The following is a 10,204-nucleotide window of genomic DNA, read 5'->3' as shown; positions in this document are numbered from 1 at the left end:
ACTTTCACTTGGTATTTCCACTTCCTTGCGAGCTGTGAATCAGCAACAAAGCCCACCCTGCAGTGTACAGAGCCCTGGGCTCAGGCTTGTGAGCAAGAGTCTAACTCAGGCTCCTCACCAGCCCACTTCGTAGTATTGGGCTCCTCCCCAATGGCATGAGGGGTTAGGGGTAATTTGCTTCATTCAGTTAACATTGGTTGAGACCCATCTTCTGTCCAGCACAGTGGTGGGCTCTGAAGACTCACAGATGACTCGACTGTGCATCCTGCCCTCCAGGGTTTCCCAGGAAGTGAGAGGCTAACAGTGACCCACAGAACGACCAATGCTGTACAGAGGCATGTGCCAGGGGGCCTGCAGGGGCACATGGATGGGTCGCCAACCCAGACTGGAGATCAGGAAGGCCCTGCAGAGGTGTGGCCCCTGAGCTGAGTGGTTAAAGGCAAGCAGACCCAGTTGAGAATGGATGGAAAGTCAAGCAGATGTAGAGAATGGACATGTGAATACAGAGCTGGAGGGATGAATTGGGAGATTGGGATTGGCATATATACACTACAATGCATAAAACAGAGAACTAATAAGAACCTACTGTATAGCACAAGGAATTCTACTTGGTGCTCTGTGGTGACCTAAATGGGAAGGAAATCCAAAACAGAGTGAATATATGATTACATATGGCTGATTCACTTTGCTATATAGGACTCCATTCCAGTACTCTTGCCTGGAAAATCCCATGGACGGAGGAGCCTGGTGGGCTGCCATCTAGGGGTTGCACAGAGTCGGACACAACTGAAGCCACTTAGCAGCAGCAGCACCATACTCCAGTAAAAGCTAATTTTAAAAAATATATTAAAAGGTTTTTTGAAAAATCAGAGAGCGAGCAGGGCAGCATGGAGGGGCAGGTGTCAGAGATGGGGTGAGAGAGACAGGTGAGGGTCAAGTCACAGGAACTTGCAAGAAATGCCAAGGGGTTTGGAATTTCTCCCACAGGCAATACAGCTCCAGAATAGTAGAAGGCAGAGGTGTAACTTGCATTTTAGGAAAATGAAGAGGTGATGGAGCAGGGGGAGTCAGGGACGACACTCCAGTTTCTGGTTATTATCAAGAGAGAATGTGAGCTGAGGAGAGGGTGTGGGTAAAGAGGGGGAGATGATAAGTTTAGTTCAGGGCATATTGATGACTTGGCTCTTGTGAGGTGTCCACAGAGAGGTGTCCTAGACACAACTGGACGTATGCTATATAGCTCAGAAGAGAGAGCTCTGGTTGCAAATACAGCTCTAGCATGAACTGTGTACATGTTGCTCCAAACCACTAAGAAACAGATCAGCAAAATGTCAAGTTTCCTAGGGCCAACCGCACTCCGATTCCCTCAGTCATCCAAGAACTCCAATGGCAAACTCAGACCAAAAGGGAGATAGTCTACTTCCTGGGCAATGCAACAGGAACGCCAGGGCAGAGTCTGCTGCCAGAGAGAACTGGTCTCCTGTGGGGCACTGAGCAGACTCAGTTCTGAGCTGTGGAGCTGGCACAGCAGCCACGGGACAACAAAGCTGTGTGTCTAGGTCAGCACAATCCTCTGAGGCGGGGGAGTGCACCTGACAACCCCTTGCTTCCATGCCAAGTTCATTCTCAGCAGATCTGGATCTAGATCCCTCATCTGCTCTCCCAGCGATTCTCCTCCAGAGTGCCGCTGTGTCAGAGCTTGCTCAGATATCCTCCATCCGTGAAATGCTTGCCAGCATCCCTCCAAGCAATCCCAAGCAACTACAAGCATTCATTCTCTTCCATTTTCAAAAAACAATGTGTAATTGTCTCTATGGCTTATTATGGATGGGTTAAGATTTCTTTCTAGAATGAGTTGTTAAACCACATAGTATAAAATCCACATAATTCAAAATTTTGTATGTACAAGAAGGAAGCGATGAAAAGTCTTCCTTCCCACCACTGTCCTCCAGGCGTCCTGGCTCCCCACCTCACAGGCAGCCAGTTATCAGTTTCTTATTCATGGGTCCAGATGCATTTTCAGAGGGTGTGGCTGAGTGATTGAGGGAGTGAACCCCAGACTGTGAACTGAAGGATTCTAACCCTGACCAAACCAGGTATGATATAGACAAGTAAGTCTCCATGAACTTGTCTTGCCCACCACTTCCAGGCAACTAACTACCTCTCACTCTGTTGCATGGCTGAGAGCTGGACACAGCAGCTTGGGTTCCCCAGGAAACTGGTCCATGGTGCTGCTTTATAGTCCTCACCTTCCCTCTGGACCTAGAGTCCTGCAGATGAGGGTGAGACAGGAGGGAAAGTGCCAAGAGTAGGGATGGCGTGGGGCTGCAGGTTAACCCAGGTTTAACCTCTCTAAGCTTCACTTTCCCCATCCATAAAGAGCAGGCAATAAAACCCACCTTGTAGGATTTTATGAGACTTTGATGAAGAAAAAGTGTAAAGTCCCCGGCATATAGCAAGAAATAGTAGCCACCCTTGTTTTAATGTTGTTGTGGTTATGGAGAGGTGACTCTAGAATTTGAAATTCAAACTTCGTGCAAATAAGGCTACAGCCAGTCAAGACCTCAGCTTTCTCTTTCCCTTTCATCTCTCTCTGCCTTTCTCCTTTTTCTTTCTCCCTCTTCATATTCCCCTTCTCCTTTGTTTCCTCTTCTTGCTGAATCCATTCCTTGTTTTTCCTCCTTCATCCCTATTTTTCCTTTGTCCCCTCTCCTCACCGTACCCATCACTCCACGAGGCCTGAATATTAGAAGGTTTTAAGAAGTCAGAAAAAGCAGTCCATAATTCCACCATTCTTCCCCATTAACAATCCCTCTCCTCCTGCTAGTATGGTTTCCCAGTTCCTGGCCATGTCCCCTTCTCAGAGGCTCTGCTATCTGATGGCTCTCAGCCAATCCAAAGGCAGGTCAGTTACATTTTAGTGGGGACTCTGAACTGAAAATCCCAAGAGACTCAGAGCAATGGAACACCATTGAGGAGCTTCAGGCCCAGAAAACTTTTCTGTTCAGGCCATTTTGCCATGTGACCACACCTGCGTAGACAAATGTGCATGTGTGCCTAACTTGGCTTGGTACTGCATCTCTGTAAGACTCTTCAGGTTCTCAGCAAAGCTGATGTGTTTCCCAGAGGTTCTCAAAATGTGTCCCTAGGCTAAAAACATCAGCATTACCTGAGAACTTGTATTTATATACAAGTTCTTGTATATAAATACAAGTTCTCAGCCCCCATCCCAGATCTTCTGAATCAGAAATTCTGGGGTATGATCCAGATATCTGAGTTTAACAGCCTTCCAGATCATTTGGCTACACACTCTGCCCTACACTGAGAGTCTTTGGGGGTGGGGTTGCATGGTGTCTGCAGAGAAACAGCTGGTCCTGGGTCTGGCATTTAGCTTCTTGGCCTGATTTCACCTACTATGTCCACTAATGCAACTTCCCATTGTCTCACTGTCACACTTGCCTCACTGCTTTGCGAAAATCCAGGTTCTTCAACTGCTAAATTATGCTTCTCTGATCATTCACTCTTCTGTTCAAATACCTCCAGTGACTGTCACTGTCCACTGAGCCAAGTCCAAACTTCTTCACAAGGCCATCAGATCTCTCTGACAAAGAGGTGTCTCTGGTTGCTCCCAACTCAGACCTCATTGCTGGACACATTGTGCTCAGTCAGCAAAGCCTCTCTGAAGGTAATGACCAATCATTCCTATTTCAAATGTGACCTTCTCCATGAAACCTTGTTCTCTTAGGCTCTTTCTCTCTCTTTGCATCTCAAACCTTGCTTCTTATGTTCATCATACAGTCTCCATAGAAAGGCTAATTGTTTTTCAGCCCTTTCTCCCAAGACCACTGAACTAATATCCCTTTGCCCTGGGTAGACAACATCAAGTCAACATCAAGAGAGATGGAGAATCTGCTAAATAGAGAGACTGGTAAGTGAAACATCCCAAACTGAGGACACAAGCCTAATAAGGACAAGTATTTTAGAAGATAAAATTGCTTCCCACATAAAGCATAGAGAATTTTGTAGGAAAAAATCCAACACTTAGTAAACTGACCTATCATTAGAAAAATGTATTAATTTTAATGGCCTCAAATAGTGACATAAACAAGCATGTCAATGGATCTTTACTTGAAAATTTGCTAAATGTCCATTAAAAAGCCAGAATCTCTTTCTGAACAACTAAGATATCATGATTGATTCAGAGCCTCTCAAATGTTTAAGGGAGTGCCTCCTCTCAACTGAGACAATACCAATTATTACTGAAAACTCTAGAATTTGGTTAAGGAGGGACAGTGGGAACAGACCAGAGCCTATGGAGACAGGAGGCATCTCACTGAAGACCACCAGGGGAAATCCATAAGCACACTAGTCATAACAACTAACACATATATGTTACTATAGGCCAGTTATTGTTCCCAGACCTTTACACTTATTAACTCACACTGTCACTCTGATTTAAATAAACCAACATTAACTTTAATGGCTCCAATGAACCCAGCTATGATTTTCTGGGTTTTTTACAACTAGTTTGTTTTTACTGTAGGGTTTGAGCCATCATTCATTCACGTATTCTTTCATTCATATATTGAGTCTGAAAATACACATTAAAGTGCCTACTTTATGTGTAACACAGTGTCTTATTGAACATAGAAAATGAAAGAAAAAAAAATCAGTGCTCGCTTCGGCAGCACATATACTAAAATTGGAACGATACAGAGAAGATTAGCATGGCCCCTGCGCAAGGATGACACGCAAATTCGTGAAGCATTCCATATTTAAAAAAAAAAAAAAATCACCATTATATGTCCCCAAACTCCTTTTATTTTCCTTCTAAGAACAGAGTTTAATTGCATTTCTGAGCCACCTGGGAGTTGGTCTGGAACCATGTGACTGAACTAAGTTGAAGGAAATGAGAATAAAAGCGATATTCACCACCTCTGGCCTGGCGCATAAAAATCTCCACTCCATTCTCTTTCCTTCTGTGGTGATGTTGGTGGCCACATATTGAAGATGGTAGCAGCATGAGACAGAAGGAAAATAGCCCTTGAAAGGCTGCATGGAGCAGATTATTCACCAAACATCCAACAACCACATCAGAGTTGACCAATTACTACCATTTCATGTCTAAGCCATTGAGATTTGGGGTTTTTTCCCCCCATTGTAACAGCTACCCTTATTTCCCTAATAAATATGAAAGGTCTCTGAGACTTGAAGCAACTGATGTTCTATTTTTTTAATGTCAGTGTCCCTTCTGTACTACTTATAAACTCTGTGCCTTTGAAGGAAATTATTTAACCTATGTCAACTGTGATTTACACATTGCAAAATGGGTCTATTAGCCTAACATAGGAGAAGGCAATGGCAAGCCACTCCAGTACTATTGCCTGGAAAATCCCATGGATGGAGGAGCCTGGTAGGCTGCAGTCCATGGGGTCGCTAAGGGTCGGACACGACTGAGAGACTTCGCTTTCACTTTTCACTTTCACACATTGGAGAAGGAAATGGCAACCCACTCCAGTGTTCTTGCCTGGAGAATCCCAGGGACAGGGGAGCCTGGTGGGCTTCCGTCTATGGGGTCACACAGAGTCGGACATGACTGAAGTGACTTAGCAGCAGCAGCAGCAGCAGCCTAACATAAATAGACAGCCAGATATTTATCCAGTAAAGGTGGATTTATTCAAGATTAGCAGAGAATTGAAATTTGGGGTCTGCAACTGTGGTGAGCCATGTGCAAGTTTCCACATGGCAAGCAAAAGAGAATGATTTTATAGGGGGGAAGGAACATTGGGAGGATTATCGCAAACAAAGAGTACACGGGTTTTCATTGACTGAGTCCTTGCTAGGAAAGAAGAGTCTTTCTTCTTCCTGTTGGGCTCTGTTGTCACCACAGTGTGAAATCTCACCTTCTGATCTTCCAACTCTATCTAATAGAGGTTTCCCTTTGTTAACTTTTTACATTTCCCTCTTTGATCAAGATCTTCCTCTGAAGTGTTGCTGATCAAGAGATAAGATTTTCCAGTTTCAGGACCTTTTTGTCCGTCAGTAGGATGAAAAAAGGAAAGACTTTTACTGGGTGTAGTGTCTCATAGCACACAGATTGAAAACCTATTGAAGTCATATTCAAGTAACGAGAAAGGGTAGGAGAGCGAACTCTCAGTCACTTTTAATCTAAAGTCTATATTATCAAAATTATAGACATCTCTTCTCATCAGAAGTGCCACATTATTACTAAAGACTTGTTGACAAACTTGCCTCAGTCCTGGTCCAGATATCTTGGGAAAGCTGTCTCACCAAATGCCATCTGCTTTAATTCTGGAAAATCCTTACTTTCAGGCTACCAGATAGTATGCAGGCCAGCCAGGGTTTGGCACTTTCTTCAGGGGTGTGAAGTGAATTCAAAAGTATATGCTTTGGAGTTTGGTGCTACAAGGGTTGGTTAGCAGTATCTGATAGGAGCCTTTCCAGTGAAATTGAAGAGATTTCTTCTGGAGGTGTTTTTTCCCACTAGACAAAATCTCCAGGTTGCAAGGTATGATGCTTCAGTTCAGTTCAGTTCAGTCACTCAGTCGTGACCGACTCTTTGTGACCCCATGAATCACAGCATGCCAGGCCTCCCTGTCCACCACCAACTCCCGGAGTTCACTCCAACTCATGTCCATCGAGTCGGTGATGCCATCCAGCCATCTCATTCTCTGTCATCCCCTTCTCCTCCCACCCCCAATCCCTCCCAGCATCAGAGACTTTTCCAGTGAGTCAACCCTTCACATGAGGTGGCCAAAGTATTGGAGTTTCAGCTTTAGCATCAGTCCTTCCAATGAACACCCAGGATCAATCTCCTTTAGAATGGACTGGTTGGATCTCCTTGCAGTCCAAGGGACTCTCAAGAGTCTTGCTCAAAATTCTCCAAGCCAGGCTTCAGCAATATGTGAACCATGAACTTCTAGATGTTCAAGCTGGTTTTAGAAAAGGCAGAGGCACCAGAGATCAAATTGCCAACATCTGCTGGATCCTGGAGAAAGCAAGAGAGTTCCAGAAAAACATCTATTTCTGCTTCATTGACTATGCCAAAGCCTTTGACTGTGTGGATCACAATAAACTATGGAACATTCTGAAAGAGCTGGGAATACCAGACCACCTGATCTGCCTCTTGAGAAACCTGTATGTAGGTCAGGAAGCAACAGTTAGAACTGGACGTGGAACAGACTGGTATGATGCTTAGGTCTTTGTTTTTTGAGGGCACACTGTGAAAAGATTTGTCTACCAAAACATGGTTATTTTTAGTAGAAGTAACAAGGACTTTTCAATATTTGGTTGTCTTTTTATCAGTTATGGAACAAAAGAAGCAGGAGCCAAGTGAACTGGACATCCTGTGACTATCTTAAAGGGAAAGAGTGAGTATATGATTTCCAAAAGGAGTGGAGCTGGAATTTAAAAGGACCCAATGGCAGTGCTTTGGGTCAAGATATCTGGAGAGCTGCTACAAATTATACCAACTGAGTCTTAATTTTGCTGTTAGTGTATTCAACTAAACCAGAGGGTTGAGGGTGGTAAGCACAATGAAAGTGTGCTTTCTGCAGAAACCTGCCAAACAGCACAGACTTGTCAAAGCACCTGGCTAGTAAGTGAGTTTTTTGATTACTAAGAAGTTTGAAGGGAAGATAGCTTTTCCAAAAGGACTTTAACCACAAAAGAGTCAATAACCCACCTGCGAGGGAAGTCTTCAGTCTAACATAAAAATATACAGATCATGGTTTAAAAATATTTATATCCATTGGACAGAAAAAGTTGTATTAAATCTATTTGCCAGACTTCAAATGGTCCACTAGGCAGTTTAAAATGCCCTAAAGCAGAATGAACAAGCTTCCCTGGGTTGTACTTCAGACAAGTGGGCATGTGAGGTAGGCTTTTTTTGCCATCTTGTTAATATTTCCCCACCAATATTGATTCATGAAAGATATTATTTTGCCAGTAGACCAATGGTTTAATGCCTATACAGTGGTGAGGAGTGGAAATTTTAGAGTCTCGGGTGGGACTGGATAGTTATTTACTCCAAACTAGAGCTTTCTCTTTTTATCAAACAAACAATTGCTGAATTTCCAATCTTGTTTTCTTTTCCTGAGGCCAATTGCTGGGCTTCTTCAGCCAGTTTTTCTAAGTTATCATTTGGGGAAATATCCCTTTGTTGGTTTGGCCACTGATAGTACCTTGAAGGATAATATTCCTTGAGGAAAAGTCAGCAGGGTGATTCCCCTTAGCTTCCAGAGGGTCAATTTACAATGTCCTGGAATCTTAATAATAGCTAAAGCAGCAGGTAAATGTATTGCATCTATTAATTTCTGAACATAAGAGCCATTTTTAAATTTTATTTCTGCTAGAAGTAAGGAGGCTACATTGCTTCCACAACATTCCAAAATCATGAGCCACTCTGAAAGCATATTTACTATCAGTATAAATATTGACATCTTTTCCTTGGTTAAAGTACAACCCCATGTAAGAGCCTATAATTCAGCCTATTGGGCCAAAGTAGTCAAGGTAGAGATGCTGCCTCAACAATTCAAAAGTAGTTTCAATAGCATATCTAGCACAGTATTTGCCATTGTCACCTTTTAAACAAGAATCATCAGTGAACCGTGAGAAGTGAGTGTTAGCCAGAGAAGCTTCCTATAGATCATCACAAGGAGACAAGGGGTGATCCACGAACATTAAGAAGTCATGAGGGACTTCAGTAGGAGGAGAATAACAATATTAAATCTATTGCAATGTAAACAAGTTGTATGAGAGGCAATTAACAACATGACTCCATAGGAGGTGAGGCAGCTGATTGAGAAATGTCAAGTGTGATGAGAAATTCAGGACAGCTTCTACTGCATAAGAAACAAAAGTGGTTAAAGGAATCCCACCATTTTCTTAGTGGTCTTAATCGGAAGAGCAGTGGCCAAAATGGGTCAACGGCAAGGGTGGGTATCCTCATGCCACAGTGTCCAGCTGCTGGTTATAATACCCTATGAGTCAATGGTGCTCCACATGTTTTGAGATGAGTTCCCTTCCTTTTCTACCAAAAGGGAAAAGGGAAGCTGCTGAGTGGGGTGCCCAAGGGCAAATTGGTTCATCTAACTTTCCTTTAAGGTCTTGAAAGCTTTATCATCCAGTTTTTTCCATAAAATTGGAGTTGTTATTGTTGAGTAGAACATGAAGGTTTGGCTATAAGAATTTTGGAATCCAATTTCAACAATAATCACTAGTTTGAGGAAAACCTCACAGTTGCCACTTAGAAAACTTAGAATACCTACATTTATCTATCCTGTTCTGATACTGGATGTCCTAAATACTAAACCTAAGTTTGGACAGACTCCAATTTTTCTTTGGGGACTTTATGCCTCTTTAAGCTAAAGGCTTTAGCAAGCTTCTCAAGAAGCTTGAGAAGGAGATCAAAGAAGCAAATTATCCACATCTTGCAACAAAGTAGAAGCTCTAGAGAACTTTATATCATTGGGATCAGCCTCCAGGATTGTGAGAATTAAGAACTCTTAGCAATGGCAAGCCACTCCAGTACTCTTGCCTGGAAAATCCCATGGATGGAGGAGCCTGGTAGGCTGCAGTCCGTGGGGTCGCTAAGGGTCGGACACGACTGAGCGACTTCACTTTCACTTTACACTTTCACACATTGGAGAAGGAAATGGCAACCCACTCCAGTGTTCTTGCCTAGAGAATCCCAGGGATGGGGGAGCCTGGTGGGCTGCCGTCTATGGGGTCACACAGAGTCGGACACGACTGAAGTGACTTAGCAGCAGCAGCAGCAGCAGTAAAACCTTAAAGCATTTCTGCCCAGGTGAACTGTTTTTCTTCCCAAGTGAGGGTGAAAAAGCATTAGATAGTTTCAGCAACTAGACTAGCAAAGAATGTACTTAAAAAATCAATTAAAGAACTTACTTCTGAAAGAATGGATGTTGGTAACATATGAGGTTTAGAAACAAAAGGATGTCAAGGAATGACAACATTGTTTATTGTACAGAAAGCATGTTACTCAGTCATGTCCAACTCTTTGCAACCCCATGGACTGTAGCCAATCAGACTCTGTCCATGGAATTCTCCAGGCAAGAATACTGGAGTGAGTTGCCATTCCCTTCTCCAGGGAATCTTCTCAACCCAGAAATTAAACCTGGGTCTCCTGCATTGCAGGAAGATTCTTCAGCAATTCTTCACC

The 10,204-nt window shown here is 43.3% G+C and overlaps 1 non-coding gene across 1 annotated transcript; it reads left to right on the top strand.

Moving 5' to 3' along the window:
• The first annotated feature begins 4,672 nt into the window (after positions 1-4,672).
• On the top strand, positions 4,673-4,779 carry LOC129538791 (U6 spliceosomal RNA). Its single transcript, XR_008682327.2, has one exon. It is a non-coding gene; the product is annotated as a U6 spliceosomal RNA (small nuclear RNA).
• The last annotated feature ends 5,425 nt before the right edge of the window (positions 4,780-10,204 follow it).

The sequence above is a fragment of the Moschus berezovskii genome, chromosome 2 (genome assembly GCF_049115385.1).
Source record: "Moschus berezovskii isolate FMDL1 chromosome 2, NW_MosBer_1.0, whole genome shotgun sequence".
NCBI lineage: Eukaryota > Metazoa > Chordata > Mammalia > Artiodactyla > Moschidae > Moschus > Moschus berezovskii.
The sequence above is the reverse complement of the archived record's forward strand: the minus strand, read 5'-3'. Positions and strand labels throughout refer to the sequence as shown.